Here is a 13,022-nt window from a genome sequence, read left to right as displayed (position 1 = left end):
TCATTCAGTGTGTATACACTAAAACACAGTCTACAGGCACACAAGGAAGATACATGTTTCTACCTTGCCTTCATTTCTTTCTTAGGTTGGTTGCAGCCGGTCTCTAGCCAGGGGGGAAATCTTTGCATTAATAATGTCATTGGGGGTCCCCAGAGAAACAAGCGTCTGCAAAGGACAGGCACTTCTTGCAATAGAAAGGCTCAATTTTCAATCATGAGGAAGAGCAGTATCCATGAACCTTTTCCTGTCATATGTTGTATGTAAATGATATTCTCTCACACTTTTAAAACATTTTTTAAATGGAAAAATTCAGATATATACAAAGGTAGAGAGAAACGAGGCCCCACGTATCCATCACCCAACTTCAGCCATGGTCAACTTATGCACAATCTTGTTTTGTTTATACTCCCACCCATCCCCCCCTCCCAACTGAATTATTTTGGAGCAAATCCAAATATCCTATCTTTTCATCCATAAATATTTCAGTATGTATTCCTACGAAGACTATAAAAAAAATAACCACAATACATTATCACATCTAAGAAAATTCTCAGGAATTCCTTACTGTTGTTAAGTATCCAGTTACTCTTAAAATTTCCCTGATTGTCTCATAAATGTTTTTTATTTGACTTGTGTCTCTATTTTTTTCCTTACCCTTTATTTGTTGAAGAAACCAGGTACTTTGTCCCATAGAGTTTTCCTTAGTTTCAATTTTGCTGATTGCATCCCCCTGTTATTAACATGTTTTCTGTCCCCTGTGTTTCTTGTAAATTAGTAGTTAGATCTGGATGCTTGGTCAGAGCATCTCCTATTATTGAGGAAGACTGCTTCATAAGTGGTACTGTGTACTCCCTGCTACATCACCTCGGAAGCTGCATAATGCCTGGTTGTCTCTCTCTGTGTGAGGTTAGCATTGACCGGCAGTTTAGGGGCTGTCAGTAGAGCACACTGTAGTATCCTCCTCACTGGTCTCCCCACTTTGCCCTTGCTCCCACTCCATAAGGGGTATTTTCTGGGGGGACTGAGCTGTGGGTTGGCTGGGTGATTCTACTGATCTCTGCGGGTCGGCTGGGCTTGGCTGGGTGATTTTTCTGGGCTCATCTAGGGCTCACACACTGGTTGGTCAACTAGCAGTCTGATCTAAGGTGGCCTCCAGTGGGATGGGATGAGCCCAAGCATGTTCTCATGGGTAATTACAAAGGTCCAAGAGTTTCCATATTTGATATAATCTGAGTCATTAAAAAGAGCAATCCTTCTTAGCAAATTCTTCATTAGGCTTCCAGTTAGTTTTCAATATGAGCATTCAATACAGATACACTATCTGATAGAGCTGACCTTTCTGAAGTTTTGGCAGTTCATTTTGTTTCTTATGTAACAGGATAAGGTTTATTATGAACGTTTTCTTGTTCTTGTACTTACATAGTTTTATAGACTTTCTGACCTGATTAAAGGTCTTTATCATTTTATTCTTGAGCTTGTCAGTTCAGTCCACACCAGAATTCTTTATTTCCTTTAATTTGTCTCATTGATTCTTTTACTTCCTGCACAATTCTTCTTTTTCTTTTGGCAGCCCAAGCAGATTTACAGACATTCCTGTTTTAGCTATGCCAGCCTACTTACTCAATTTATCCTTAGGAGATTCAGGTGAAACCTGTTGCAGTTAGCTTATAAGCTTCTGTGATATTTACTTAACAAATGTGGCCTTTAGGAGATCAAGGTAGGCATTGACTGAGTTGACAAATAAGAAAAATAGTGGGATGGCAAACTCAGGCACAGGTAGAGGGGAGAGTCACTCTGGAATGATGCTTATATGAGATGAGGAATATTTCCCCCCTCAATGTCAGAAGCAGCTCTGCCAAATCATTCATTTCTTCAATAATTTACAACTTCTTGGGCCTCTTAGAGTATAAAAATTATATCTATATCTATATCTATTTTTGCCCCCTTGGCTCGACCAAATATATCTTATTTGTTGTTTCATACTCTTCAAACAATTTTAAAAGTAATAATTCACTTAATAGTGACAAAACCTTGTGTCATACTTGAGGAAGTATAATTCAGAGGCAAAAAAAAAAAAAAAAAAAAAAGACCCTAAAGCTCAGGAAGATGGCTTTCCTCTAACTCATGGCAGAGGCGAGAGCACAGAAGCCTAACTCTATGCTTACAGGCAACCCCTTACTCACCCCATATGCAAAAGCAGGTATCTTACAGCCTGAACTTGAAGGATGTTACATAATAAAGTATTTTGCTGGAAATTAAAAATTGAAAGCCTTGGATGGATTTTGCTAAACAACACAGTGATCTGTGAATGCCAAAGAAGTGGAAAAGAAAAAGAAAAGCAACTCTTTTTTCAGAGCTTAGCCAGCCTTATGTGGATCCTAAGGGACAAGCTCAACAATAATTAAAAATGAGAAAGGGCTTGCGTGTCTTACATTATAAACAACCTTACAATCTGGGAACTTCAAAAAGCCTTCTGGAATACCATTATGACGAATCAGTTTAAAATATTATCAGTTTAACACTGATCAATAAAACACTCTCAGTTTAAAAATATTTCTTGAATGTCTTAACACTGTGGTACTTCCAAGGAAGGCAGATGAAAAGAAATTGGCCCTCATAACTTCTTTTTTTCTTTGCGGTACGCGGGCCTCTCACTGTTGTGGCCTCTCCCGTTGCAGGGCACAGGCTCCGGATGCGCAGGCTCAGCGGCCATGGCTCACGGGCCCAGCCGCTCCGCGGCATGTGGGATCTTCCCGGTCCGGGGCACGAACTCGTGTCCCCTACATCGACAGGCAGACTCTCAACCACTGCGCCACCAGGGAAGCCCACTTCATGACTTTAAGTATCATCTATAGGCTGATGAATCTGAGGTTCTCAGAACCTCTCCCCTGAGCCCCAGATCACCTGCTTATCATCTTTCATTGGGTGTCTAGTGAACAACTGAACATTTCAAACTTAATGTGTTCCAGCATGGCTCCAGATGCTTCCTTCTGCCCCCAAATACTTTCTCAGTCCTCTGTATTTTAGTTAATAGCAACTCCATCCTTCCAAAGCCCTACAACTTCGGCATCATCATTGGCATTTCTCTTTCTCACACACCACATCTAATCCCTCAGTGATTCTTGTTAGGTATCTCAGTTTATCCAAATGATGAAAAGTTTTTGCATAAAGATTGAAGAGTAATACTTTTTAAAACAGAAATACTAGGAGAATGCCAATATAGCCTCTGTGCCCATTGAATATGGGGATGGAAAATGAGCAGCCTCCATTCCAGAGGGCTGCAGAGGGTTGCTGGGGCACAGAATGTTCTCAGATTCTCCACAGGCAAGAGATAAGTCGGATTTTGTAAAGAGACTGAGGATGAGAGGAATTTGCTAACATTAGAATTACTGTTCAGAGAGCACAAAGGAGAAGACTCAGGAGATAACACTGGGAGGTTATGTCATCACCATCATCATCATCATCACTGTTGTCATCACCATGTAGTCTAACAGCCTATTAGAAGAGTAGTAGGGATACATATACATATAGATGCATTGGGTTGGACCCTAACATCTTAAATGTGATATACATGTGGCAATGTTAACTTAATAATTTAATGCCAAGGCCAAGTAATCAATAATGAAGTCCCAAATTGTATCTAATTTATAAGAATTGAAGAGAAAGGACAAATATTGTATGATTCCACTTACCTAAGATACCTAGAGTAGTCAGATTCATAGAGACAGAAAGAATGGTGGCTGCCAAGGGCCAAGGGAGGAAGGAGGGGAGTTAGTGTTTAACGGGTAGAGAGTCTCAGTTTGGGAAGATGAGAAAATTCCGGAGATAGATGGGGGTGGTGGTGATGGTTGCACAACGATGTGCATGTACTTCATGCCACTGAACTGCACACTTAAAAATGGTTAAAATGGTACAGTTTATGTCATTTATTTTTTACCACAATAAAAAAATTGAAGCAGTGTGCATTTTAACACTTGCTAATCCAAGTGAGTTCACAGAATGTCAATTGCACACACTAATAGGGATCTAATGCTGTGGAAAGTGTTCTATTCAGCTCCTCTTGTTTAATCCTCACTCAGCCTCATCAGGGAAGTATAACTATCTTCGTCATAGAAGAAGGAAAACAGAGAGACAGAGAGTGTTCCTTTTTTTTGTTTGTTTTCTTTTTTAGTTGATTTATAATGTGTTAGTTTCAGCAAAGTGATCAGTCATATACACATATATATACACACACTCACACATATATAAAAATATATATATAAGAATCTGAAAAAGTATGTATATGTAATATAGGTTATTACAAGATATTGAATATAGTTCACTGTGCTATACAGTAAGTCCTTGTTGTTAGCCAGAGAGTATTCTTATCCAGTCATATAGCTGGTAAGCAATGGAGCTGGGAATTATATCAAAGCAAACGTGTCTCCAAAGTGTATGTGCTTTCTACATGCTAACCCCATCACACTGCAATAGGGGAGATGTCAGTTCTGTTTTTAAAATGTTCTGAGGTCCACATTTTAAGCATGTGGCACAGTAGCGGACTGCTGGCAAACACTAGCAACAGACAGTTAAGGCAGCTTCTTTTAGACAAAAGCCAGACTGTGCTCAAGTTGAAAAGCCAGTGCTGTGGACCAGAGCAAGCTCCAGGAGAAGTGGCCGAGGCCTTTAGTGAAAGAACACTGCTCAGTGGGAACACTGCTGAAGGACTCACCAACATACCTCGGATTCCTCAGCCATCTCTGCACACACAGGGAGTAATTGCTGTCATGGGGCATCACCTCTGGACAACGCACAGCCAAAACACGATGTGCTCAGAGGTAAAATTAAAATTTTATATCTGTACTTTATAAATATAAGTATTCCATAAATACAAGGCATTAAAATGATTTAGATTTCACAAAGCAGTGTGGGAACAGGAACGGTTTTATTAGATGCGTGTCATAAAGTTCATGAACTGCCAAAACAACAGTGCCCAAAAGGAATTAGGTACAGACCACTCAGGGAAGCTTTGTATAATGCCACCTTGATTTTTTTTTTCTTTTTCCCACCAAAGCATGTTTTGGAAAATCTATGCATGTATCCTATTGTATAGAAAACTTCAAAAGACTAAAGTGGACCACTGCAGAAACCTCAGAATACTGTCTTGAGAATACTTCAAATATTTTCAAAACACATCAGTATAAAACATCTGCACTGTGAGATAAAGATGCCAATTGGGTTGCCAGTAAGGGCAAAGTTTAATATTCCCAGATGTTATTATACAGTATCTATGATATGCTGGCTGAGTAGGGTATGCACATTTGTACACTGTGGTATTTTTTCAAAATGTAAATCTAGTCCCTGGAGATATAACGATAGCAAGACTGAATAAATTGTCTGAAAAGTAAAATTCATATTTCTTTTTTATTGTTAGTTTGAAAGATGGAGGAGGGAAAGAGCAAGAGAGCTAATTCCTCTATTAAACAATATTTTTTTCTTATTAAGATTATAAGCAAATTCTTAATAAGATAGATATGAAATGAATGGTTTTTTATTTGGGCATTGAATATTCCTATTACAGATCTTCAGGAGGAAGTAATGGAAAGTAAATATGCTCATTTACTTAATAAACTCTCTTGCTGAGGTATTGACTGTGTTATAGTATACTCCATTTTTAAAGCTTCCTATATTTTAAGACAATTGATTGAATTCTATCTAAGATGTTCAAAACAAAATGAAGCATGGTGACTTCACAACATCAAAAAGCCACACCTACATTACAGAAGTATTTTGGAGAATTCATAACATCCTTGCCCTTGTGGGAGTAGGTAGCAACAATAGAATAGTAAAAGCAGTTTCATTCTCGAAACCTTCTCCTACTTAACTCCATTCGGAGTTGAGATTCAGTGATAATAACCACCAAGGACATTTTTAAGTGCAAAATTATTTTGGTTAACCCAAAGAAAAATTTTTTTTTTTTTTTTTTTTTTTTTTTTTTTTGCGGTACGCGGGCCTCTCACTGTTGCGGCCTCTCCCGTTGCGGAGCACAGGCTCCGGACGCACAGGCTCAGCGGCCATGGCTCACGGGCCCAGCCGCTCCACGGCATGTGGGATCTTCCCGGACCGGGGCACGAACCCGTGTCCCCTGCATCGGCAGGCGGACTCTCAACCACTGCGCCACCAGGGAAGCCCCAAAGAAAAATTTTTATCCAGTCACTGTCTCGTTCAATTAGTCAATAGATTTTGAACTCAAAATATCATTATAGAAAGCAGAAAGGGAAAGTTGTCAAGTTGTCCTTCATAAAAGTAATACAGCTAACGTACCAGTCTCCAAATATTCTGGCATTGTGCAAAAACCTTCAAGGTATAGGTCAGTAAATGAGGTTTCTAAACTCTAACAGTGGGCAGTTGTGAAACATTGGAAAAGTAATTTTAGCTCTTTGGAACTATGTTTCTTTATCTTCAAAATAAGAAAGTTAGGTTAGACTGATGAAGTTAGCTTCATCATCAGAGTACCTCATTTCAGCAGTTGTCAGAGGTGTCCTAATTGGGAACTTCCAACTAGCTTATGTAGTCAATCTGAGGGCAAATGCACAATGTCTGTTTGATGTTAGGCTATGATGGGGTTTTCAAAGTTTCCTTCCATCTCTAACCGTCTATGATCCTATGACTTATTTGGTGGCTATCTTTCAATCATCTTCAACAACAATGTGTTATGGGTGTTATTGGGCTAGGCAAGGAGGATACTAAAAAGTTTAAAAGATTCCTCTTCAGTCTGATTGGGAAGATAGGTTAGACAGATAAAATTAAGGGAACAGAATAGTGTGTACTGGTTGGGAATGACGCCCTAGGACCAGAGTGTTGAGGAAGGCCTTCACAGATCGGACTGGAAAGAGTTAACAAGGTAGAAGAGGGTGGACCTGTGCAAAGGAGTGATAAGGCCTTTCTAAGTGGGATAAACAGAGTCACTGGGAACATAGCAGCAGGAATATTTAATGTCTGTCTTGGAATAATGCGTAGGCCAGTTCAGCTGGAAAGAATTGTGTTATTATTTAATGAGTCTTTAATCCCAAATTGTGTACAGCAGCTTAGCTGTTATTTTAGCAAATGTGGTAGTTATTATTGCTATATTTAGCCAGCCTGTGGTGCATCAGACTATCCAACTGTTTACAATTACTTTTATTAACCCTAGGGAAATTATCGATGTGCCTCAAAATCTAACATTGACACAGTGGAACAATCGACAAATATTTATTGAATCCATATAGTGTGCAAGTCTTTATGGGGCCTAAAGCTGGATTGGAAAGGTTCTGGCCTGAAGGGAGAACACTAGCTGCTGTTATAAAATGCCCTTGAGGAAAAGCAAAATAAAATACAAGACCATATAGCCAGTTTAGCACCTTAAAAAATAAACCTTCAAGCCACCTATACTTACAAAAATGATCTTACTCATACCCATGATGCGAATGATTATCTTGGTATGCTGATCAGTCTAAACCTCTAGCTCTGGTCCAAGTCACTTTTTTTTTTTTTTTCTTTTTGCGGTATGCGGGCCTCTCACTGTTGTGGCCTCTCCCGTTGCGGAGCACAGGCTCCGGACGCGCAGGCCCAGCGGCCATGGCTCACGGGCCCAGCCGCTCCGCGGCATATGGGATCCTCCCAGACCGGGGCACGAACCCGTATCCCCTGCATCGGCAGGCGGACTCTCAACCACTGCGCCACCAGGGAGGCCCCAAGTCACTTTTTTTTTTTTTTTTTTTTTTTTTTTTGGCCGTGCCACATGGCTTGCGGAATCTTAGTTCCCTGACCAGGGGTTGAACCCAGGACCTCGGCAGTGAAAGTGAGGAGTCCTAACCACTGGACTGCCAGGGAATTCCCCCAAGTCACTTCTTATCCTCATAAGCTCTGAAACAGCATTTCCTTTATTTTTTCACTCTGCAGATCTCTACCTGGTTTCTCACAAGCATGCCAAACTTTAAGCTCCAATAGATTTTGACATAATCTTCTCTCCCCAACACAACATCTCTTTCCTAAACAAAATATAACAAAAGCAGAAACCACTTCCATTGCCACTACTATCATAAAAAAGCAGCCACTAAAAAACTCCAAAACAAACAAATCCAAACCCGTCCTTTCTCTGGCAATTCCCACCTTGGTGAATGGCACTACTTCCAATAACCCAGTCAGTAGGTCAGAAATTTTGGACCCTGGAAGAAGGGCATGATGAGATGAGGGAGTATTGCATACACGAAGTGGGTAGGGATAAAGAACCATTATGAGGCCAAGGTATGTGCCTGTCTTTTTTTTTTTTTTTTTTTTTTTGCGGTACGCAGGCCTCTCACTGTTGTGGAGCATAGGCTCTGGACACGCAGGCTCAGTGGCCACGGCTCATGGGCCCAGCCGCTCCGCGGCATGCGGGATCTTCCCGGACCGAGGCACGAACCCGTGTCCCCTGCATCGGTAGGCGGACTCTCAACCACTGAGCCACCAGGGAAGCCCCCGATGTGCCTGTCTTAATCACTGTATTTCTACAGAATCTGTCACTTAGTAATTGTCCAATAAATGTTTGTTAAATTAAGTAGAAAGTTGTCCAAGAGCAGAAATTATTGCTTTATCAAAAGGGAGGAGTAAATTATTATTCATCTTTTTGCTTTTTTTGGACAGCATAAAATTTTGACCCACAGATTCTTAAACTGGTCCTGAGCTCTTGGGTTCAGTTTCCTTAAAGGCTAAGTAGACTTCTGTGAGCTAGCTTCAAAATCTACGCAGATAAAAATGAACTTATTTACAAAACAGAAATAGACTCACAGACTTTAGAGAACGAATTTATGGTTACCAGCAGGGAAGAGTAGTGGGGAGGGATAGTTAGGGAGTTTGGGATTGATGTGCACAAACTGCTCTATCTAAAATGGATAAGCAACAAGGACCTACTGTATAGCACAGGGAACTCTGCTCAATATTATGTAACAACCTAAATGGGAAAAGAATTTGAAAAAGAATAGATACATGTATATGTGTAAATGAATCACTTTACTGTACACCTGAAACTAACACAACATTGCTAATCAACTATACTCCAATATAAAATAAAAAGTTTAAAAAAAATCCAACCAGCATTTATAATCTGACTTCTGAGGGAGATCGTATTCAGCATTTCAAGTGGGCAATTTATAAAGATACTTTTGGAATAAAACTTGTTTGTAAATTGGGGATTCTTTGTACTCTATGTGACAATGATGAGTGAATATTTGAGATGCTAGAACCTAATGGTGTACTCAGAGGGGCAAGATTCCTTCCAGGGGGTAGGTGAGAGAGCTTTTCAAGATGAAAGATTTGAACAGAAACTTTAAAAAATGGGCAGGGATTGAAAAGGAATAGAGAAGGAAGACAGGCATTCTAGATGAGAGTAAGATTATGAACAAAAGCAAGAATTAACAAGGAGTACAGGTGGATAGTGAGTAAATGTCTAAGTTGTGTAGGGAAGTATGAGAGAAATGTAGAAAGCACGTCACTCAAAGAGCAGCTTTTCAGGAAGATTAATCTGGTGGTTACCTGTGGCATGATTTGGAATTGAGAGAGACTGGAAATGGTAAAATTGGTTGAGTCTATTTTATAAATCCTGGTATGAGGTACTGGCCTGAACAAGGATGATAGTGGATGTACAGGGAATATGAAAAAAGATAATAGGAAATGAATGATATTTTATTATTTCACAGAGCAGAAATTATATCCTAAGATTTCTGATTTATAATTAATATATAAACTATAGTGAGACATTCTCTGAAATACATCACTGTAAGATCTTGTATTATTTTTCTTGAAGGTACTTTTTAAAAAAAATTTATTTGTTTGTTTGTTTGTTTTGGCTGTGTTGGGTCTTCGTTGCAGTGCACAGGCTTCCCATTCTCGTGGCTTCTCTTGTTGCGGAGCACGGGCTCTAGGTGTGTGGGCTTCTGTAGTTGTGGCACGAGGGCTCAGTAGTTGTGGCGCACAGACTTAGTTGCTCCACGGCATGTGGGATCTTCCTGGGCCAGGGCTCGAACCTGTGTCCCCTGCATCGGCAGGTGGACTCTCAACCACTGCACCACCAGGGAAGCCCCTCCTGGGCCTTTTGATTCCATTGGTTTGGTGTTCTCCCTAACCCTCAACAACGTCCCTCTCGTCTTCAGAGCACCCTCCTGCTCCCCCCAGCTCACAGGTGCCTGCTTTAGAGTAATTCTCAGCATGCTGTTCAGCTGGGGCTGCGGTGTGTCAACACTAGGAGAGCTCTGTGGCAATCTTCCAGGGTAGGAAAGTTGTTTCCTGTAAAATAAAAATAAAATTCCTAGATTCTGTGTTGACTTGGAGGGCAGAGAGGAGGCTGAAGAAAATTGGTTTACAGTGTGCTCTAAAACTTCCAAAGTGTATTCCAAGATACATCTTGTCCTGAGAATCCCTTTGGAAAAAAAATTGGTTAGGGCATCATTAGGTGGGACTTCCCTGGTGGTCCAGTGGGTAAGACTCCATTCTCCCAATGCAGGTGCCCAGGTTCCATCCCTAGTCGGGGAACTAGATCCCACATGCATGCCTCAACTAAGAAGTCTGCAGGCCACAACTAAGAACTAAAGATCCTGCATGCCACAACTAAACATGCTGCAGTGAAGATCCCACTTGCTGCAACTAAGACCCGGCGCAGCCAAAATAAATTAAAAAAAAAAAAAGGCATCCTTAGGTTAATTTACTACAAAACATATGCAAAATATTTCTTTTTGCACATAGTATGACCTCTATTTAAATGAATGCTACATCTCAATGAACAGATTTATGAGAAATCCATCCAACTCTTTGTTATCTGGCTTCCACTGTTACTATAATTTCTTTAACTTTTAGTTGGTTAAAAAAAAGTGTAGAGATCTGCATAGTGTTCTCTCTTATGGGAATTCACAATCCATGGAAGCATGTTAATAGCTCTGAGAAATCCTGTTTAATTTTGATTAATCCAATGTTTTTCAAAACTTTTTGATCTCCATTAACATTTTTTGAATAATACCTGTTATCATCCTGAAGGAACTAGAATGCTGGGAACTGAGCTTTGGAAAACACCAGAATTACCTGCATTCAATGGCATTTGCTCAGGCCTCACTGACTTTGCAGCTTCTGCATAGAGGCTCACTTTTACTCTCTGGATCTTTCTTCTTTCTTGGCCTCTGTGACTTCCCTTAGTCTGATGCTCCTCCTACCACTCTGTGTCCTAAGCCTGGGTGTTCTTCAACGTTCAGGCCTCAGCTCCCAGTTTTCTTCTTCATCTTCTTTTTTAAAACTCTTTTGCTTTGGTACTACATTCCCTCTCCTGGTTTCAATTATCATCCATACCTAGATTAAAAGAAAAAAAATCAGTCCCTAATACCTCTCCTAGCTTGAGTCCTGCATCTCAAAATGCCTCCAAAACATTTTCACTTGTATATTGTTCTGCCACCTCAAATTCGACGTGTCTACACTTCTCTTCCCACAATATGTGCCCCTTTCTGTGTATATACACAAACAATAACCAGTTACAGTCTATAAATTTGGAGAAAACCCCATTTTAATAGCAATAAAGAAGATTAAATATTCAGGAATAAACATAATAAGAAATGTGAAAAACCTAGATGTGAAAAATTCAAAACACCCCTGAAAGCCAAAAATGTAGACTTGAACAAATGGAAAGACATTCTCTATTCCTGGATAGGATGAGTCAACATTATAAAGATGTCAGTTCTCCTTAAATCAGTGTATAGATTTAACGCAATTCCAATAAAAATACCAACAAGCTTTTTTTTATGGAGCAATATAAGTTGATACTGAAGTTCATGTGTAAAAGTAAACATGCAAGAATATACAGGATAACATTCAAAATTTATGAGAAGAGAAAGACACTGAAGGAGATAAATTACTTCATGTAAAAAGGAAGGAGGTTTTAAGAAAAGAAACATTTATCTGCTAACTTCTACAAAAGAAATGCAGGAACAATAAACCAGAAATAATGAGATTGGTTACTTATAGGGAGTGGATGAGAATGGGTAGAAAGAATGTGTACTATGAATGAGGGAGACTGATGTTTCTCTGTGACTGTCTTTTTATATTGCTTTGACTCTTAGAACCATGGTAGTGTTTCACTTGCTCCCCCCTCCCCAAAACAAATAATTGAAATAAGCCAGGACTTGGGGGTAACCTCAACTAGAACATGAAGAGCCATAAATGAACCTAAATGTATGAAATGAATAACATAGTCACACTGAAATGGGTGGGGAAGAAAAGAACTAACTTAACTAACCTTGGAAAAATAGTTTTTTAGCTATAAACTATAAGGCTAAAGCCAAAAATCCTGCACAGAAATATTGTACTCTACTTAGTAAATTTGTTTCCCATGGGGATATGGGTTTGCAATTCTGAAACTACTTTATGTGTACACTATGACTGAACAAATAAAATATATTGTGGATAATGCGAGCCAGGCTTCTCACTGTCAGAGAAAGAAATTACAAATAAGGAAAAGGGGGAAGGCTAAAATGAATTTTGTGGTGTTGGATTAAAATTGAAGGTATCGGTATGAACTCATGGTTTTATATATTTATAATGTATATTTTATATAATGTATACATATATGTATTGTGAAAATAAAGGAAACCTTATTTAAACTGGAGTGGGGAAGTCCTGAAGGAGGAGCTCTCATATACTACCACTTGCCACTCCTTGCAGACTCCAGCAGGAAGAAGCTTGCTTTACACCTCTGCAGAAGGTGGAAAGATTTTTCTCCTTCCCTAGCCAATGAGAAACCACTACACTCAGGCAACCAGAAGCTACCACCACCCTGAACTCCTGCTCTCCTCCAATAAACTTTTGTGGCAGACAGCCCCTCCTAACCTCCTCCTTTTCTCTGTAAAAGAAGATGGCTTCTCCTCTGTTCTCTAGATTTGTCTATGTATGGTTCACCATGGTTTGCATGTCCTGAACTGCAATTCCTCTGCTATTCCTGAATAAACTTAATTTTGCTAGCTAAACCACTTACCCTTTTGTTTTATATA

The sequence above is a fragment of the Mesoplodon bidens genome, assembly GCF_964165515.1.
Source record: "Mesoplodon bidens genome assembly, chromosome: 8".
In the NCBI taxonomy this organism is placed as follows: Eukaryota; Metazoa; Chordata; class Mammalia; order Artiodactyla; family Ziphiidae; genus Mesoplodon; species Mesoplodon bidens.
The sequence above is the reverse complement of the archived record's forward strand: the minus strand, read 5'-3'. Positions refer to the sequence as shown.